The 6,306-nt window shown below is 40.8% G+C and overlaps 1 long non-coding RNA gene across 2 annotated transcripts; it reads left to right on the top strand.

Annotated features, from left to right (window-relative positions):
- The first annotated feature begins 384 nt into the window (after positions 1 to 384).
- Positions 385 to 3,658, top strand: LOC107198523. Of its 2 annotated transcripts, none has more exons than XR_004495529.1 (3): positions 385 to 1,152; positions 2,045 to 2,158; positions 3,433 to 3,658. It is a non-coding gene; the product is annotated as an uncharacterized LOC107198523 (long non-coding RNA). The 2 variants fall into 2 exon arrangements; XR_001519032.3 differs by having other exon boundaries at positions 716 to 755; positions 988 to 1,152; positions 2,045 to 3,658.
- The last annotated feature ends 2,648 nt before the right edge of the window (positions 3,659 to 6,306 follow it).

Here is a 6,306-nt window from a genome sequence, read left to right as displayed (position 1 = left end):
TGTGAGCTCTCCTGGAAAACAGTTTCTCTTTGCCCCCAAGGCCTCAAAATCTTCACTCTACTTGATTCCAGCAACTCACAGTGTCTCAAGCACTTTTCTCTTTTGCTCAAAACCCACACTTTGAATACTCTATTCCTCCCAATACTCTTATCATGAATTACAGGAGTCTCTTATATGATTATTGTCCATCTCCATAGCTTTAACAAAAAGATATTTCAGCTATTAAGCATCTTCTTATTCTCTCTCTCTTATTTAAAACTTAACTCTTTTCCTCACTGTTGCATTGGTGGTTCTATGATGTTTTCTCTATGTTAATTGTCTCTCTCTCTCTCTGTCGCTCTGAGAGAAGGAGTAATCTGTATGTTTACTCAAGGTAGTAAAAGAATTAGAGGCTTAAAAAGCTACAAGAGTTCATAGTATCAGGTTTCAGTCTAGCAGCAACAACTACAAACCAAGTTCGGCTGACCAACGCTGCTTCTCCCCCCCCCCCCCCCACCCCGCGGCCTTGTCGGCCTGGAGGGAGGGGGGGGGAGAGGCCGAAACAGAGCTTTAGTTACCTTGCCAAGAGCCGGAAGCGAAAGGGAGCGAGAGAACACTGTCTGTACTTCTTAAGGGGGTGTTTACAAGTTGAATTCACTTTTTAATGGTCAGATCTGCTGTCAATTCTTGGAAATGACTGATAATTGGTCAGGAGGAAGAACTCCCATCAGCCATCAGCACCTCCAACTTCCCCTCTCTCCTCAGCTGCCTTAAAGGTAAAACTACCCCATGACAATATCTTACTTTAAAAAGAATAGATCTGAAGGGCTTTTGTTTACACACACACAAAATAACTTTAAAGAAAATATCAGCATCATCTTAGGATTTGAAAATAGGTCATGAACTCACACTGCTGCTGAGTGTGAGTTCGTGACCTCACAAGGTCTCAGGATCCTGAAGTGCTGACCTAGGGAAGCTCTGTTCTCTCCTTTACCTTGTCTGCCACAGGCATGCAAGTCGGCCTCCAGTTTGAAGGTCTTATAAGCATTTTTTGAGTGTCCTGACCCAGTAATTAAAAAGCAGCTTGTGAATCCTATCTGAGCTGGTGTGAAGGACTTCTTAAATGATGACCCTGGCAATGAACGACTACCTGTGACTCTCCTCCTTGCCAGAGTGGGTGCAGAATTCTCCTCATATGTTATCTTTGGGGAAAAAAGAAAAGGAAATGGAAAATAAGGGAGGGGAGGGGAGGACCTCTTCCCCCTTCTTCTTCACTGGAATTGATTACTGCGTAGTTGTTCCTCTCACATATTCTCACTCCTCTCTTCTTTAGCTGCAATTACATCTGTGCAAAACCCTCTTTTGTCTTCTTAAACAGTCTGTAACAGAGGTGTTATTAGCTGGTTCTGCCTTGATCTTTCTGTCCTTCTGCTCTAAACTCCCCCCCCAAAAAAACAAACGCTGAGCTCACTGTAGTCACAGAACTCCCTAAGAAAAGGGTCTTACCCTGTTATACTTGGAACATGTACCAGAAGATGGAACATGTATTTGCCTTGAGGCAAATAATACCCCAGGAAAAAAAATAAAACACAAACAAAAACCGACCAGGTTAAAATGAAAAAAAACTTGTCTTCAATAATTCTGTTTGTATGTAATTGTATTGGGAAGTGCCGCAAATTTCTTTTCCTCAGCTACTGTGTCCTGGGATCAAGTAGGTCAGGACAGAAACTCTCAAATGCTGCAAACAGGTTTTGTGTGGCCAGGTCTTGATAGCAGAATGGGGGTTCCAGGGGTGGCTTCTCTGAGAAGATTCTGCCACTGGCCAAGGCCAAGCCCATCAGTGACAGTGACATCTTTGTGATAACATATTTAAGAATAAAAAAAAAAATTAAATTATTGCACAGGAATAATTGCAGCCAGAGCAGAGTGAGAATGTGTGAGAGGAATCACCCTGTAGACACCCAGGTCAGTGGAGAAGGAGAGTAGGAGGTACTGTAGGCACCAGGGCCGAGATTCCTGTGCAGCCAGTGGTGAGGACCATTGTAAGACAGCTGTGCCCCTGCAGCCCATGGAGGACCATGGTGGAGCAGTGATGCAAGTGCAGCCCATGGAAGATTCCATGCCAGAACAGATGGATGTCTATGGACCTCCCAGAGCAGGGGGATGTGGGTAAGGAAAGGTGGGTATTCACAGTTTACATGCAGAAGCCTCATGGGTGGGGTTGCAAACCCTGGTGCTGTCCAGCATTGTGTTGCACCCCTGTAACAACACCCCTGCATTGCAAGTGTGTGGTCTGTCACAAGCACCTACCTCCAAACAGACAGGGACAAAAAAATGAACAAAGGGCAAAGCAATGAACAGTGCATCAGCTGCCATGGAAGACTCGCTGCTGATGGTTCAGGAGTGCCAGAGTTTGGAATTGCTGGGAAAGCCAACAGGGCCATGAATGCCTTGAGTGTTATCTCTGAGTAAGGGAGGGCAGAGCACCTGGCTCAGAGAAATTTTTGGTTTAATTTAAGAGCTTTTATAGAGCTTTTATAGATAGGTTTTAAATTTCAGAAGCATGATTTCAGTGAAGCGATAGGGGTGAAAGCCTATGAAAATGAGAAGCAAAGGTTAATGGTTTTGGTTGTAGACCATGATGTTTTGGAACTGAAGACAAGAAAGTTTTGAGAAGTGCTGTGCTTCATAATTAACTGAGGAATTTTAAACTAATGCATACTCCTTGTTACATTTAAAAATATTACAGACATAATTTTCCAGTGGAAAGCTTTTGTTATTTGGTATTTTATTTCAGCTCAACATGGTCAATGCAGTGTGATAGTAAAATATCAATATGAAATTCATACAAAATAAAGACTGGTGGACAAATGACATGACAAATGGAAATGTTATTAACATGCTATTAATATACATAAGATGCAAGAATAAATCTTCATTAAGTCATTATATTGTAAAGAATGAAGAAATTTTGTTAAGTTCATTGCAACAGTATTAAATGTTTAGTGGGATATCCAGAGAACGAAAAATTTAAAATGTAGAAAATGAAATTTTGGTGGAAGAACAGAAGCTTTCTCAAAGAAAAGCTGTAGACCAAGATTCTTGGTCTTAGACCAAGAGTAAATTGATAAGGATCAATATGGTAAACTAGTAAAAAACCTAACTTTAAGACGTCTTCAGTGGCTTAAGATAAATGTAATGCAGATAAGAATCTATGTTCTTATAGATAAGGAGAACTTGGCAATTTTTCCTAAAGATGTATTATTCTTTTTCTCATTAAAACAGTGAAAATTACATCCATTTCATCAATTTCCTTACAAACCTCAGAAATAAAGCTCACACTTGGTATTTGCAGTTGATCTAGCTCTGGTGTTTATTGATTCTTTAGTAATATTTTTAGTTAAAAAAGTAAAATTTGTCAGAAAATAACTTGGGATTCTTTCCTTTCTGAAGGTAATATTTTCAGAAGACATGCCCTATTGACATTGGAGTGACACTGAAACAGCTTCGTTTATATCCATTCATTAGTATAAACATCAAACTTATACTCATTTGTTTAAGTTGTAATCGTATGTCTGTTTTTCATTTACAATTACTCTTACACAGTTACATCCCCATACAAATGATAATCCACATTACCTGACTTTGTATTACAAAGCTATTCCAGCAAAAAAAATGGGACGTGCAGTGGGTGACATCTGTCTCCATGTCTGTGTAGCTACAGTGGCCAGTGGAAACACTAGGAATTGGCTGCTTTTCCAGAAAATTAAGATTGCTACTGCGTACAGCAAGTAGAGGAGTTCTCTATTTTATTTTTTATTTTCTTTAATCCATTCTAGTACTTCATTGGCAACATATATTGGCTAAAGAGGGAACCAAAGACCAGAGAAACCCTGTAATAAAGAATAATAAAAAAAAAAAAAAATTAGGGATGTGACCATTAATATTAAAAAGCACTTGCACAATGTGCATAGGATAAGCAGAAAGAGCACAAAATTCTTCCCATCAATAGTGTACATTCAGTGATGACATTCCATTTGGATGTACAAATTTATCACCACAAGGCACTGGATAATTTCATTAAGTTCTGAAGTGCAGAAAAATATTTGTTTCAACACTGTCATCTTTGTGTGCAACAACTTCTGGTCACAAGCCATGAACTGAGCGTGCACGGTCTCCTGGATGGGAAGCTGAAATCTCGGGGAGCTTCAAACAGAAGAACAAATGTTCAGCTGAAGGGAAGATGTGGCTGGCAGCTGGCAGGGTTTTTACTGAGTGGAGGATCTGTGCTGGCACAGATTTGCTATGCACAAGCTGTGCAGGGCTGTGTGAAGGGAGATGGCAGCACTACCTCGTGTCCTGTGCGGTTCAGAGTTCTTCAGCACAAACAAGGGCCTGCAAAGCCTCCCACAGACAAAGTTGATCTTGTCTTCTTCCTCTGCGTTACCCTTCCCTCCCATCGTCCACTTCTACCCATGCTTCCCCCTCCCCTTTTATACTCTTGCTGAGCACAAGGTTCAAACCTCTTAGAAACAGGTTGTTTCCAGATGCAAGCTCCAAGTTCTGCACCAGTAGGTTTTTGTCCCTCCTCAAAGGCCAAGCAGAGGAAGGCACACATGGTTTGCCCCACAATTCTACCCTCCAACACTCACTGAAACCCTACAGAATATACTTTTCCCCAGAGAAAACCCCCTTTTTCATTCCTTTGCTTAATGTGCTGAATTACCAGCTTGTTTGGCCCTGTCTTTTTCCACTGGTTAGCTGTCTGGAACCAGCATTTCTCTGGACTTTCTTACAGGCTGGTACTAGTGCTGCACACCCCACCAGCACTCACCATGAGAAAAACCTCATGAGTCCAAATCAAACACCACATCGTGGTACTGATAAACTGCACCTTAGCACCAAAGGATGACAAGGTCATTTTAACTACTTCTGTGGCCTAGGACAATTTAAAAACACAAATGACAGCACCTCATGTGACTCCTGACAAGAGTCTTTGAAACTAATGCAGAGTCATTCTAGTAATGTGTAATGAGGTGAAAAACTAATAGAAAGATGGAACAACAGGCTGTTACACAGCTGCAAATGCAGAACAACAAGGTATGCAAACTTCAGTTTTCAATAGTCTTTTTAATGGCTGGAATAAAATATTGCTAATGCAGTTTTCCAATTCTAGGCTTGCTGATCCAGAATGACTTATATTTGTTCTCTACAAGGAAATATATATAATATACTAATAAAACTAGCATATGTAATGAATAGTTGAATACATGGGTGTTCTAGCCACCATGGCCACCCAGAATTTCTGTTGAACTAATCCATGTCTAGTCAATGTCAGTTTCAGTAGATCTGTTCCATACCTCGTGGAAGGTAAGAAAAAAACCCTAGAAAATTCCAGATAATGAATAATCATAGCAGTAAGCAGGTATGGTGTGACAGTAGATTCAGCTCAATAGCAGAAAACAAGCGGGCCAAGTCATAACTTTCTATGAAAGGCAGATTCAAGTAGACTAGGTTATATGGAAAAAGGATAGCATAGCAAAAGACTAAAGCCAGGGCTTTAGTTCATAATTACTAAATAATACTTACTCTCACTTTGCCCTAAGACTTGCCAGAAATTTCTGCAACATGCTTTCATTTAGCAACACATCCACTAAGGGAGCAGAGCAATCACGGTGGTGGCAGCAGCCACACCACATACGGTGTGCCAGCAGCCCAGTGTTTTCAGAGGAGTTGATTCTAGCTTGATGCACACATCTCCTTTTCCTTGCTAAGAAAAGAGCACCTCATGTAATGGGATGACTAGATATGGATGTGTGCATGCTTGTGGGCACAGGCAGGAGAGTGGCACTGGGGGGAACACAGCTCAGTCAGACTCAGTGAGGCACCCTGCAGATCCTTCCTATCTGTACATCAAGAACTTTCACATGTCTGGGGATACCATCTGAATACTGAATTGTAAACCACAAAGGAGTTCAGGGGCAATTTCAAAAGCAAATTAAAGACAGGTCAGCCTCCACAACCCATAGTAAATTGATGCTGTTTGCTGTGCATACAGACGTCTGTTTCATAGTCCTGCCATGCCAATCACTAACTCTTTTTTAGACAGAGATTAACAGTGAACACCTTGACAAGCTACAGACAAAAGAAGTGACCTTAGAAAGAGAACTCTGTAAAAAAATGGATTTATTTTCTCTGTTTTTAAGAGGAGCAATAGCTATTAGCTGTTATAGTAAATCACCAGTTGCAAATTTATGAAGGTTTCAAACCCTTGATTATCTATTGGGAAAACTGCAAAGCACCCTGAGCCCAATCCAGAAAAGCTAT

The sequence above is a fragment of the Parus major genome, chromosome Z (assembly GCF_001522545.3).
Source record: "Parus major isolate Abel chromosome Z, Parus_major1.1, whole genome shotgun sequence".
Classification (NCBI taxonomy): Eukaryota; Metazoa; Chordata; class Aves; order Passeriformes; family Paridae; genus Parus; species Parus major.
This window is presented reverse-complemented; position numbering and strand designations above follow the sequence as displayed.